Source organism: Strongylocentrotus purpuratus, unplaced genomic scaffold, assembly GCF_000002235.5.
Source record: "Strongylocentrotus purpuratus isolate Spur 01 unplaced genomic scaffold, Spur_5.0 spur5_scaffold_18, whole genome shotgun sequence".
NCBI lineage: Eukaryota > Metazoa > Echinodermata > Echinoidea > Camarodonta > Strongylocentrotidae > Strongylocentrotus > Strongylocentrotus purpuratus.
In genome coordinates, this window is record NW_022145603.1 from 25,558,497 (window position 1) to 25,573,292 (window position 14,796).

General features: G+C 35.9%; 1 long non-coding RNA gene across 1 annotated transcript; it reads right to left on the minus strand.

Annotated features, from left to right (window-relative positions):
- Positions 1 to 1,685: 1,685 nt before the first annotated feature.
- On the minus strand, positions 1,686 to 3,854 carry LOC115925335. Its single transcript, XR_004064634.1, has 3 exons — positions 3,814 to 3,854; positions 3,256 to 3,495; positions 1,686 to 1,822 (listed from the first exon to the last, which is right to left on the minus strand). It is a non-coding gene; the product is annotated as an uncharacterized LOC115925335 (long non-coding RNA).
- Between the last annotated feature and the right edge of the window lie 10,942 nt (positions 3,855 to 14,796).

Below are 14,796 nucleotides of genomic sequence, written 5' to 3' on the forward strand. Positions count from 1 at the left end.
CAATTCACATTGAGATGAAAATCCACATTATCAGTTGCAGTAGATTCAAGCAGAACAGTAGATGATGAGTTGAGTCCCTCATCCGTAGTAGAAGATATATTTGCGCAGTTCAGAATAGGTGCTTCATCATCTGCAATATAACAGAAAATCACATCAATATATATTTTACAAGAATGGTATCATATTCGTCAACTTTATGGCTTTAATATTTTGAAAAAAGAAAAGATATCGAGTGAAGAAATTAATTGTTAGATGCATTTTTTCTTATGACCAGGATTTTACATTTTTTAAAATGTTAAATCAAGCACAAACTCCTCGGAAAAATAAAATGTAGAATAAATACATATTCATGAGGATTCATCATTCAAAAACAAATACATATACCCAAATCCTAAGCCTGGTCAGTGAAAGAACCTTTTAGATTTAGAATTAATCATATTCACACCTGTTACTGTGACAACGAGAAGACAAGTGCCAGTGTTTCCTGCATCATCTGTAGATGAGCAGTTCACAGTGGTGTCCCCTATCGGGTATGTATCTTGGGATGAATGGGAGCAATTCACATCGAGATGAAAATCCTTATCATTAGTTGCAGTTGAATTCAGCAGAACAGTAGATGATGAATTGCGTCCCTCATCCGTGGTAGAAGATATATTTGGGCAGTACAGAATAGGTGCTTCAGCATCTGCACATAAATAAAATTCAGACTAATTACATCAATGCATACTTTCAAGAACCGATCATGTTCGTCAACTTAAAGGTGATGGTATCGAGAAAAGGAACAGATATCCAGTCGAAAAAATAATAGTAAGTAACATTTGATTTCATGACCACAATTTTGTTCACATGCTTCCAAATGTTAAACCAAGCAAAAACTCCTCGAAGTTAAGAAAAGTAGAACACATACACATTCATGACGATTCATCTATCAAAAGACATTGAATATCCCAAAATCTTTGACCCAATCGGTGACAGAACCTTTAGATATAGAAATATTCATATTCACACCTGTTGTTACTTTGACAAAGAGAAGACAAGTGCCAGTGTTTCCTGCATCATCTGTAGATGAGCAGTTCACAGTGGTGTCCCCTATCAGGAATATATCTGCGGATGAATGGGAGCAATTCACAACTAGATCGAAATCCACGTTATCAGTTGCAGTAGAATTCAGCAGAACAGTAGATGATGAATGGAGTCCCTCATCCGTAGTAGAAGATATATTTGGGCACTTCAAAATAGGTGCTTCGTCATCTGCAATATAACAACAATTCTGACTAATTACACTAATGCATATTTCCAAGAATTGTATCATGTTTTTCAACTAAGAGGCGATGATATCATGAAAAGGAGCAGACATAGAGTTGAGAAAATAATTGTTAGTTACATTTCGTTTCATGACCAGGATTTCTTTCATACAGAATAATTCAAAACATGAAATCAAGCAAAAACTCCTTAAAATTATGAATTTTAGAACACATGCAAAGTCATGAGGATTAATCTTTCACAATAATTGAAATATCTCAAAATCCCAAGCTAGATCGGTGACAGAACTTTTAGATATAAAGAATAGCCAAATTCACACCTGTTACTGTGACAACGAGAAGACAAGTGCCAGTGTTTCCTGCACCATCTGTAGACGAGCAGTTCACAGTGGTGTCCCCTATCGGGAATATATCTTTGGATGAATGGGAGCAATTCACATCGAGATGAAAATCCTTATCATTAGTTGCAGTTGAATTCAGCAGAACAGTAGATGATGAATTGCGTCCCTCATCCGTGGTAGAAGATATATTTGGGCAGTACAGAATAGGTGCTTCAGCATCTGCACATAAATAAAATTCAGACTAATTACATCAATGCATACTTTCAAGAACCGATCATGTTCGTCAACTTAAAGGTGATGATATCGAGAAAAGGATCAGATATCCAGTCGAAAAAATAATAGTAAGTAACATTTGATTTCATGACCACAATTTTGTTCACATGCTTCCAAATGTTAAATTAAGCAAAAACTCCTCAAAGTTAAAATGGAAGAACACATACACATTCATGACGATTCATCTATCAAAAGACATTAAATATCCCAAAATCTTTGGCCCGATCGATAACAGAACTTTTAGATATAAAGAATAGCCACATTCACACCTGTTACTGTGACAACGAGAAGACAAGTGCCAGTGTTTTCTGCACCATCTGTAGATGAGCAGTTCACAGTGGTGTCCCCTATCAGGAATGTATCTGCGGATGAATGGGAGCAATTCACAACTACATCGAAATCCACGTTATCAGTTGCAGTAGAATCCAGCAGAACAGTAGATGATGAGTTGAGTCCCTCATCCGTAGTAGAAGATATATTTGCGCAGTTCAGAATAGGTGCTTCATCATCTGCAATATAACAGAAAATCACATCAATATATATTTTACAAGAATGGTATCATATTCGTCAACTTCATGGCTTTAATATTTTGAAAAAAGAAAAGATATCGAGTGAAGAAATTAATTGTTAGATGCATTTGATCTTATGACCAGGATGTTTACATTTTTTGAAATGTTAAATCAAGCAAAAACTCCTCGGAAAAATAAAATGTACAATTAATACATATTCATGAGGATTCATCATTCAAAAACAAATACATATACCCAAATCCTAAGCCTGGTCAGTGACAGAACTTTTAGATTTAGAATTAATCATATTCACACCTGTTACTGTGACAACGAGAAGACAAGTGCCAGTGTTTCCTGCCTCATCTGTAGATGAGCAGTTCACAGTGGTGTCCCCTATCGGGAATATATCTTTGGATGAATGGGAGCAATTCACATTGAGATGAAAATCCACATTATCAGTTGCAGTAGAATCCAGCAGAACAGTAGACGATGAGTTGAGTCCCTCATCCGTAGTAGAAGATATATTTGAGCAGTTCAGAATAGGTGCTTCATCATCTGCAATATAACAGAAAATCACATCAATATATATTTTACAAGAATGGTATCATTTTCGTCAACTTCATGGCTTTAATATTTTGAAAAAAGAAAAGATATCGAGTGGAGAAATTAATTTTTAGATGCATTTTATCTTATGACCAGGATTTTTACATTTTTTGAAATGTTAAATTAAGCAAAATCTCCTCGGAAAAATAAAATGTAGAATAAATACATATTCATGAGGATTCATCATTGAAAAAAAAATACATATACCCAAATCCTAAGCCTGGTCAGTGAAAGAATTTTTAGATTTAGAATTAATCATATTCACACCTGTTACTGTGACAACGAGAAGACAAGTGCCAGTGTTTCCTGCATCATCTGTAGATGAGCAGTTCACAGTGGTGTCCCCTATCGGGTATGTATCTTGGGATGAATGGGAGCAATTCACATCGAGATGAAAATCCTTATCATTAGTTGCAGTTGAATTCAGCAGAACAGTAGATGATGAATTGCGTCCCCCATCCGTGGTAGAAGATATATTTGGGCAGTACAGAATAGGTGCTTCAGCATCTGCACATAAATAAAATTCAGACTAATTACATCACTGCATACTTTCAAGAACCGATCATGTTCGTCAACTTAAAGGTGATGATATCGAGAAAAGGAACAGATATCCAGTCGAGAAAATAATAGTAACATTTGATTTCATGACCACAATTTTGTTCACATGCTTTCAAATGTTAAATCAAGCAAAAACTCCTCGAAGTTAAGAAATGTAGAACACATACACATTCATGACGATTCATCTATCAAAAAATTTAAATATCCCAAAATCTTTGACCCGATCGGTGACAGAACTTTTAGATATAGAAATATTCATATTCACACCTGTTACTTTGACAAAGAGAAGACAAGTGCCAGTGTTTCCTGCACCATCAGTAGATGAGCAGTTCACAGTGGTGTCCCCTATCAGGAATGTATCTGCGGATGAATGGGAGCAATTCACAACTAGATCGAAATACACGTTATCAGTTGCAGTAGAATTCAGCAGAACAGTAGATGATGAATGGAGTCCCTCATCCGTAGTAGAAGATATATTTGGGCACTTCAAAATAGGTGCTTCGTCATCTGCAATATAACAACAATTCTGACTAATTACACCAATGCATATTTCCAAGAATTGTATCATGTTTTTCAACTAAGAGGCGATGATATCATGAAAAGGAGCAGACATAGAGTTGAGAAAATAAGTGTTAGTTACATTTCGTTTCATGACCAGGATTTCTTTCATATAATTCAAAACATGAAATCAAGCAAAAACTCCTCAAAATTATGAATTTTAAAACACATGCAAAGTCATGAGGATTAATCTTTCACAAGAATTGAAATATCTCAAAATCCCAAGCTAGATCGGTGACAGAACTTGTAGATATAAAGAATAGCCACATTCACACCTGTTACTGTGACAACGAGAAGACAAGTGCCAGTGTTTCCTGCATCATCGTTAGATGAGCAGTTCACAGTGGTGTCCCCTATCGGGAAAATATCTTTAGACGAATGGGAGCAGTTCACATTGAGATGAAAATCCACATTATCAGTTGCAGTAGAATCCAGCAGAACAGTAGACGATGAGTTGAGTCCCTCATCCGTAGTAGAAGATATATTTGCGCAGTTCAGAATAGGTGCTTCATCATCTGCAATATAACAGAAAATCACATCAATATATATTTTACAAGAATGGTATCATATTTGTCAACTTCATGGCTTTAATATCTTGAAAAAGAAAAGATATCGAGTGAAGAAATTAATTGTTAGATGCATTTTATCTTATGACCAGGATTTTTACATGTTTTGAAATGTTAAATCAAGCAAAAACTCCTCGGAAAAATAAAATATAGAATACATACATATTCATGAGGATTCATCATTAAAAAAAAAATACAAATACCCAAATCCTAAGCCTGGTCAGTGAAAGAACTTGAGATTTAGAATTAATCATATTCACACCTGTTACTGTGACAACGAGAAGACAAGTGCCAGTGTTTCCTGCATCATCTGTAGATGAGCAGTTCACAGTGGTGTCCCCTATCGGGAAAATATCTTTAGACGAATGGGAACAGTTCACATTGAGATGAAAATCCACATTATCAGTTGCAGTAGAATCCAGCAGAACAGTAGACGATGAGTTGAGTCCCTCATCCGTAGCAGAAGATATATTTGCGCAGTTCAGAATAGGTGCTTCATCATCTGCAATATAACAGAAAATCACATCAATATATATTTTACAAGAATAGTATCATATTTGTCAACTTCATGGGTTAATATCTTGAAAAAGATAAGATATCGAGTGAAGAAATTAATTGTTAGATGCATTTTATCTTATGACCAGGATTTTTACATGTTTTGAAATGTTAAATCAAGCAAAAACTCCTCGGAAAAATAAAATGTAGAATACATACATATTCATGAGGATTCATCATTCAAAAACAAATACATATACCCAAATCCTAAGCCTGGTCAGTGAAAGAACTTTAGATTTAGAATTAATCATATTCACACCTGTTACTGTGACAACGAGAAGACAAGTGCCAGTGTTTCCTGCATCATCTGTAGATGAGCAGTTCACAGTGGTGTCCCCTATCGGGTATGTATCTTGGGATGAATGGGAGCAATTCACATTGAGATGAAAATCCACATTATCAGTTGCAGTAGAATCCAGCAGAACAGTAGACGATGAGTTGAGTCCCTCATCCGTAATAGAAGATATATTTGCGCAGTTCAGAATAGGTGCTTCATCATCTGCAATATAACAGAAAATCACATCAATATATATTTTACAAGAATAGTATCATATTTGTCAACTTCATGGGTTAATATCTTGAAAAAGAAAAGATATCGAGTGGAGAAATTAATTTTTAGATGCATTTTATCTTATGACCAGGATTTTTACATGTTTTGAAAGTTTAGTTTAGTTTAGTTTATTTCTTTATTAAAAAATCACACCCGTCATCAGACGGCCGGCCTAAAAAGGCCTATGAGTGATACATCAAAAATAACAGTCATAAACAATTTGACATGATAACATAGTACAAATATAAGTATAACATAATTACAATCACAGGGAAAAAAAAAAAAAAAAAATCATTTAAGTAGTACAAAAGTTCTTGGCGAGTTGTTAGGATTTGGTTTGCGAAACTGGCTATTAAACTGCTTAGTGAGTCAGCTGAAATTAGGTAAATAAATTGTTGGTATGTGGAAAGATCTGAAAACGTATGGTCATGTTCTATTATATCATAAAGAAGTTGTGATCTGATGTCATTATATGCAGAACAAATCATAAAACAGTGGAACTCATCTTCTATGTTACTAGAATTACAAAAAACACAGTATCTTTCTTCATATGGGACATTTTGATAACGCCTAGTTTCAAGAGCTATAGGGGCACAACCGCATCTAAACAAAGCCAAAGCACGTCTGTTTGATCTATTTTGACATTCTATTACATATTTTGACGTGTTCAAAGATTGTTTACAATTTCGATAAGTTCTAAGTTTATTTTTAGCATGAGCTTTCTTCCTTTTATCGTCAAAAATTGAATTTCTCCATCTATTCTCGATAAATAATTTACATGACGATGACACAGTTTTTACAAAATTGTCTGTACTAACAAGATTAGCTAAAGGTAAAACATGTACACATTGTAATTTTGAAAAAAGCTCTTTGACTCTGAAACACCAGTTTTTGACTCCATTGTTTGCTAGAGATTTAGACCAAGAAAAGATTTTTACTTGGGTAGCGGTCACTATTGAGTTTACTTAAGTTACTCCATAATCTAACAACCGATTGAATTTGGTGATAGAATGGTGGGTCCCAACCCATCTCCCCTAATACTGCATTGTTAGGTGTATATTTCCCCACTCCTAAGTAAAAACGGCATGTTCTGAAAAAGACACTATTTATAACAGAATATTCATCCACACCCCAGATACCACTTGCATATTGTAGTATGGGTAAAATCATGGCATCATAAAGTTTTTTATATGTCTTGAATAAAGAGCCTCCAATCAATTTGAATTTACTTATAACAACACCCAATGCTCTGGATGCAGACTGAGCTAGCATTCTGGTACCCTTCTGAAAGCTAAGGAATTCATCAAACCACAGCCCAAGGTATTTGTAGGAGTCCACAATATCAAGCTTTTCTCCATTACAATTGAATAGTGCTGAGGTTTTAGCTTGGGACTTCTGTCTAAAATGTACAATTTGGGTTTTTGAGGCATTAAATTCAATCCTCCACTTGCGAGCCCAAGCGCCAATATTGTCTAACATACGTTGAAGGTCATTTTCATTTTCAGCAAGTACCACAATATCATCTGCATACATAAGCATGTCAATATTTGTATCTAGTACTTGAATCCCCCCATTACATAGCATGACATTGTCAACTAAATCATTAATGAAAATGTTAAAAAGAACGGGAGACAAAAGGCAACCCTGTTTGACCCCTGACTCTACTTTAAAAAAACTAACATTCACAGTACACGTAGTGTCCCGGTAAAGAGCCTGTATACAATTGTAAAGCTTACCATGAACACCAATTAATCTCAACTTGTACCATAGCAAAGATCTATTAACTCGATCAAAAGCTTTTTTTGCATCTATAAAACAAACAAAAGTGTCTTTTTTACAAAGCTTTCTGTTTTCAATCATAGAGTAAAGACTGTACAGGTGGTCGAGACAACTCCTTTTCTTACGGAATCCATTCTGTTCTTCCTTAATAATACATTCTTTTTCAAGGAAATGAGTTAGTCTTTCTCTTATGATATCACAATAAATCTTACATATCACCGATATCAGAGTTATACCTCTATAGCTTAATGGTTCACGTTCATCCATTCCAGGTTTTAAAATTGGATGGATTATGCCTTTTTGCCAAGCTGTAGGGGAAATACCACGTTCAAAACAAAAGGAGAGGAGGGCATGAAGGAATTGTATTGAAGCATTGTTTTTTACCATCTCCGAAACGATACCATCTATTCCGGCAGCTTTGTTTAATTTTGCCCTCTTTACAGCTGCAGTCACCTCTGTTAATTCAATAGGAAGGTTTAAATCATTTCCTCTAGTATCAGATTCTTGAACATTACACTCTAGGATTTTCAACTGTGTGTTAACATGTGATAAGAACCCATCATCGAAACCACTGCCATTATCTTTAAACAGAGAATGGAAATCATTTTCCCATTTACTCATAACATTATCATAGTCTTCACTTATTTCTCCATCATCATTTATTATTTCCATTGGTATATTTTGGTACTTCTTTTCTTCATCTGACCCTATTCGACCAATCTCTTTCCAAAATGAACAAGAGTCTTTATTTACCATTGCATCAAGAGCATTGATTTTTTTATACTGGTAAGCTCTCTTAGCTTTTCTGACCGCTTTATCAAAAATCTTATGTGCATTTTTGTAATCAATAAACATCACTTTTTTACCCTCAGTATTCTTGCACTTCAACCATTCCTTTTGTTTACATTTAACACAATTCCATAACGATTGCAGATTATTATTCCACCAGACCTTAGGTGAATGGGGAAGACCTTTTTGGGGTCTACTAGTTTTCCTTTCCCTACAACATTTATGAACACATTTTTGGATTACTTTTTCAAAGCCATAATACACATCGTCCAAATGTTTCTGCGATGATAGACCACAGTTAAGTTTACTTATAAGCTCACTTACTGCATTTTTACTTTCTTCATCGGACATAAAGGAATCATTAATATCATTCAGTTGGTATCGCTTGGGTAAATTTTGAAAACTGGGTTTAGAGTGCATCTGGTTATCACTATTTCTACACACTGTTTTTCTGTAAAAATGCCAACATAGTATTGAGTGATCTGGCACTGAACCCACCACTGGGATTGAGTGTTTGTCTAGTAGATCAGCAACTAACAAAACATCAAAATTGAAATACAAATTTATGTCATGGTAAGGTACAATGCAATAGTCCACAACTGATTTTCCTTTGTAGGACACACAGGTAAAATTATCATTTGTATATCGACCATTCAGACAGCAAAAATTTGAGGTTACACAAAAATCTGCAAACAGTCTACCTTGAAAATTTACTTCAAAGTCTATAGTCTTTCTCTGTCTCATTGGGTCTATGCCTTCAATAAAGTCTTGTAAACCTCCGGTTCTGGCATTAAAGTCACCACATATCTGGATTTTACCCAGATCTTTATACTTGTACAATCCTGAAAACAACTTATCAAAAAACTCTTCTGCATGTCCACCTCTGCTCGAGTTCTCTGGGGGTAGGTAACATATGCAAATATAAAATGAATCGTTTTGCCGCTTATCTCTCAGTTGAAGCCACATAATTCCATCATATGATTTTTCCACACACTTTAGTGAAAATGAGCGAAGAATGCGACGGTGGACCAGAAATCCAACCCCACCGGATCCTCTCCTAGCATTTTTATGCAGATGTAGTCGGTCATGACCCAACCACACATAATTGGGAACTGAAATTGATTGACTTTTAGTAAGGTGAGTTTCCACTAGGCAAATAATATCAAAATCACATTTCACAAGGATGCTTTTCCTTATTGAACATGTATCCGACCAACCGCCAACATTCCAACAGGCGACACCAAGCTGGGAATAGCCATCGTTATCCTACAAATTCTCCTTACTACTACTAGCTGATGCGTCCGCGATGGGATCATTAGGGGGTTTGAACTCCACTCCATCGATGAAGAGTTTGCCATTTCTGAACAGAGTTTTCTTGCCTGAGTTGTATGCTTCAGATGCGACGTTTTTCAGTTGCTGTTTTACCTTACGGTCTGCAAGTGTCTCATCCTGCTTAATGTAGAAAGGTACCTTTGCTGCTTGCAGCTTGCGTTTGGCTCGAATGATCCTATCCCTGTCTTCCACAGAGCCGACCTTGAAGATGATGGGTCTTGTTGAACCATCCTTCTTCTTTCCAAGTCTGTGGGCTATCTCCACTTTCGTGTCGATGTCGAGGTGGTCCTTCAAAACACTATTCACTATTCCTGAGGGGATTTCGTCTTTTTTCTCTGGGCCATAATTACAGAGGATCAGATTGCACTTCCGAGAGTGTCTCTCCAGCTTATTGTTGACGTCTTGGAGGTGCTTTATGTCAGCCTCACATGAAGACATTCGCTTTGTGAGGGGCGTCACTTTTCTCTCAACCACACTTGTTCTAGCGGCTTGAAACTCAATAGAGTTTTCCAGCTCTACTTGCTTGGTTTTCAGTTCTTTAATACTTGCTCTCATCGAGTCCTGGCCAGATAGAATAGACTTTAGTGGCTGACGAACAAATGATTCAAAGTCAGATTCTTCAACAACACTCACTGACCGAATCTTTGTCTTGTCCTTATTGCTAGCGGACCCAGCACCCCCACCCGGTCGATCACGCAACTCCATTGACATGATTGTTGTTACTGTAACGAGCTATGTGTTGACTTACGGGGCCGGGGTGACTAGGCATTGGACGTTGACTAGAATTAAAATGACAATAGAATTGTACTTTGATGGAATGTCTTGGGAGTCAATGCTGTTACCGGTGACCAGAACAGTGAAGAAGCAACACAAAATGTCATATGTGGGGCTAAATGTAAAAACGGTCAATTATTACACAAACTTGCCTTTCTGCTTAGATCCAAACTACTCCACAATATAAGTTTACTAAATATTCCATATACATCCTGATGATGGCTGGCTAGAATATGATGGTAAAACAAGGTCTAAAAACCGCTAAAAAATCACTATTCCAGCATAAAATCCTGACTCGCTTAAAATCCTGACTCGTACGTCGAATCCGTATCCGTAGAAATGTTAAATCAAGCAAAAACTCCTCGGAAAAATAAAATGTAGAATAAATACATATTCATGAGGATTCATCATTCAAAAACAAATACATATACCCAAATCCTAAGCCTGGTCAGTGAAAGAACTTTTAGATTTAGAATTAATCATATTCACACCTGTTACTGTGACAACGAGAAGACAAGTGCCAGTGTTTCCTGCATCATCTGTAGATGAGCAGTTCACAGTGGTGTCCCCTATCGGGTATGTATCTTGGGATGAATGGGAGCAATTCACATCGAGATGAAAATCCTTATCATTAGTTGCAGTTGAATTCAGCAGAACAGTAGATGATGAATTGCGTCCCCCATCCGTGGTAGAAGATATATTTGGGCAGTACAGAATAGGTGCTTCAGCATCTGCACATAAATAAAATTCAGACTAATTACATCACTGCATACTTTCAAGAACCGATCATGTTCGTCAACTTAAAGGTGATGATATCGAGAAAAGGAACAGATATCCAGTCGAGAAAATAATAGTAACATTTGATTTCATGACAACAATTTTGTTCGCATGCTTTCAAATGTTAAATCAAGCAAAAACTCCTCGAAGTTAAGAAATGTAGAACACATACACATTCATGACGATTCATCTATCAAAAAATTTAAATATCCCAAAATCTTTGACCCGATCGGTGACAGAACTTTTAGATATAGAAATATTCATATTCACACCTGTTACTTTGACAAAGAGAAGACAAGTGCCAGTGTTTCCTGCATCATCAGTAGATGAGCAGTTCACAGTGGTGTCCCCTATCAGGAATGTATCTGCGGATGAATGGGAGCAATTCACAACTAGATCGAAATCCACGTTATCAGTTGCAGTAGAATTCAGCAGAACAGTAGATGATGAATGGAGTCCCTCATCCGTAGTAGAAGATATATTTGGGCACTTCAAAATAGGTGCTTCGTCATCTGCAATATAACAACAATTCTGACTAATTACACCAATGCATATTTCCAAGAATTGTATCATGTTTTTCAACTAAGAGGCGATGATATCATGAAAAGGAGCAGACATAGAGTTGAGAAAAAAAGTGTTAGTTACATTTCGTTTCATGACCAGGATTTCTTTCATATAATTCAAAACATGAAATCAAGCAAAAACTCCTCAAAATTATGAATTTTAAAACACATGCAAAGTCATGAGGATTAATCTTTCACAAGAATTGAAATATCTCAAAATCCCAAGCTAGATCGGTGACAGAACTTTTAGATATAAAGAATAGCCACATTCACACCTGTTACTGTGACAACGAGAAGACAAGTGCCAGTGTTTCCTGCATCATCGTTAGATGAGCAGTTCACAGTGGTGTCCCCTATCGGGAAAATATCTTTAGACGAATGGGAGCAGTTCACATTGAGATGAAAATCCACATTATCAGTTGCAGTAGAATCCAGCAGAACAGTAGACGATGAGTTGAGTCCCTCATCCGTAGTAGAAGATATATTTGCGCAGTTCAGAATAGGTGCTTCATCATCTGCAATATAACAGAAAATCACATCAATATATATTTTACAAGAATGGTATCATATTTGTCAACTTCATGGCTTTAATATCTTGAAAAAGAAAAGATATCGAGTGAAGAAATTAATTGTTAGATGCATTTTATCTTATGACCAGGATTTTTACATGTTTTGAAATGTTAAATCAAGCAAAAACTCCTCGGAAAAATAAAATGTAGAATACATACATATTCATGAGGATTCATCATTCAAAAACAAATACAAATACCCAAATCCTAAGCCTGGTCAGTGAAAGAACTTGAGATTTAGAATTAATCATATTCACACCTGTTACTGTGACAACGAGAAGACAAGTGCCAGTGTTTCCTGCATCATCGTTAGATGAGCAGTTCACAGTGGTGTCCCCTATCGGGAAAATATCTTTAGACGAATGGGAGCAGTTCACATTGAGATGAAAATCCACATTATCAGTTGCAGTAGAATCCAGCAGAACAGTAGACGATGAGTTGAGTCCCTCATCCGTAGTAGAAGATATATTTGCGCAGTTCAGAATAGGTGCTTCATCATCTGCAATATAACAGAAAATCACATCAATATATATTTTACAAGAATGGTATCATATTTGTCAACTTCATGGCTTTAATATCTTGAAAAAGAAAAGATATCGAGTGAAGAAATTAATTGTTAGATGCATTTTATCTTATGACCAGGATTTTTACATGTTTTGAAATGTTAAATCAAGCAAAAACTCCTCGGAAAAATAAAATGTAGAATACATACATATTCATGAGGATTCATCATTCAAAAACAAATACAAATACCCAAATCCTAAGCCTGGTCAGTGAAAGAACTTGAGATTTAGAATTAATCATATTCACACCTGTTACTGTGACAACGAGAAGACAAGTGCCAGTGTTTCCTGCATCATCTGTAGATGAGCAGTTCACAGTGGTGTCCCCTATCGGGAAAATATCTTTAGACGAATGGGAACAGTTCACATTGAGATGAAAATCCACATTATCAGTTGCAGTAGAATCCAGCAGAACAGTAGACGATGAGTTGAGTCCCTCATCCGTAGCAGAAGGTGTATTTGCGCAGTTCAGAATAGGTGCTTCATCATCTGCAATATAACAGAAAATCACATCAATATATATTTTACAAGAATAGTATCATATTTGTCAACTTCATGGGTTAATATCTTCAAAAAGATAGGATATCGAGTGAAGAAATTAATTGTTAGATGCATTTTATGTTATGACCAGGATTTTTACATGTTTTGAAATGTTAAATCAAGCAAAAACTCCTCGGAAAAATAAAATGTAGAATACATACATATTCATGAGGATACATCATTCAAAAACAAATACATATACCCAAATCCTAAGCCTGGTCAGTGAAAGAACTTTAGATTTAGAATTAATCATATTCACACCTGTTACTGTGACAACGAGAAGACAAGTGCCAGTGTTTCCTGCATCATCTGTAGATGAGCAGTTCACAGTGGTGTCCCCTATCGGGTATGTATCTTGGGATGAATGGGAGCAATTCACATTGAGATGAAAATCCACATTATCAGTTGCAGTAGAATCCAGCAGAACAGTAGACGATGAGTTGAGTCCCTCATCCGTAATAGAAGATATATTTGCGCAGTTCAGAATAGGTGCTTCATCATCTGCAATATAACAGAAAATCACATCAATATATATTTTACAAGAATAGTATCATATTTGTCAACTTCATGGGTTAATATCTTGAAAAAGAAAAGATATCGAGTGGAGAAATTAATTTTTAGATGCATTTTATCTTATGACCAGGATTTTTACATGTTTTGAAATGTTAAATCAAGCAAAAACTCCTCGGAAAAATAAAATGTAGAATACATACATATTCATGAGGATTCATCATTCAAAAACAAATACAAATACCCAAATCCTAAGCCTGGTCAGTGAAAGAACTTGAGATTTAGAATTAATCATATTCACACCTGTTACTGTGACAAGAAGAAGACAAGTGCCAGTGTTTCCTGCATCATCTGTAGATGAGCAGTTCACAGTGGTGTCCCCTATCGGGTATGTATCTTGGGATGAATGGGAGCAATTCACATCGAGATGAAAATCCTTATCATTAGTTGCAGTTGAATTCAGCAGAACAGTAGATGATGAATTGCGTCCCCCATCCGTGGTAGAAGATATATTTGGGCAGTACAGAATAGGTGCTTCAGCATCTGCACATAAATAAAATTCAGACTAATTACATCAATGCATACTTTCAAGAACCGATCATGTTCGTCAACTTAAAGGTGATGATATCGAGAAAAGGAACAGATATCCAGTCGAGAAAATAAAAGTAAGTAACATTTGATTTCATGACCACAATTTTGTTCACATGCTTTCAAATGTTAAATCAAGCAAAAACTCCTCGAAGTTAAGAAATGTAGAACACATACACATTCATGACGATTCATCTATCAAAAGATTTAAATATCCCAAAATCTTTGACCCGATCG